Source organism: Pteropus vampyrus, unplaced genomic scaffold (genome assembly GCF_000151845.1).
Source record: "Pteropus vampyrus isolate Shadow unplaced genomic scaffold, Pvam_2.0 Scaffold425, whole genome shotgun sequence".
In the NCBI taxonomy this organism is placed as follows: domain Eukaryota; kingdom Metazoa; phylum Chordata; class Mammalia; order Chiroptera; family Pteropodidae; genus Pteropus; species Pteropus vampyrus.
In genome coordinates, this window is record NW_011889206.1 from 232,464 (window position 1) to 232,988 (window position 525).

Consider the following 525-nt stretch of genomic DNA (forward strand, 5'->3'; position numbering starts at 1 on the left):
CTTCCTCATCACTCACTGCACTGTTTACCTTGTCAGAGAAAACACAGATTTAGCTCGTGACAAATTTCTTGAGTAAAACATTTCATTCCTTGCTCTAAAAGCTGGCTGTAATACAGAGCTGTAATTTAAACTAAAAAGTGTATATGCATATGGAGAAGATGGTATAAATACCAAAATGGCAACAGTGGTTATTTCTAAAAGTAGAAATTTGGGGTGCTTTCTCTTTTTACCCTTTGTATATGGTTCCTTTGAAATTCTTAATAAATATATCGTTTTCATAGCGATAAAAGGTCTGTAGCTAACACCTCGTATAAGTCTCTAAACAAAACAAGAAAACCGGGCGTGCCTTCACCTCCATGTGGCCCAGAACCAGTTACTGGAAAGTAAGGTTTGACCTCACAGCTTCCCCTGCACTCCCGGCTCTCCCTCGCCCCCATGGAGGCAGCAGGAAGCCAAGGATGGGTTCCTCTCCCCACCTGCAGCCTCCAGGATGGATCTTTTGTTGCAGGCACCTCAGACCCCAGA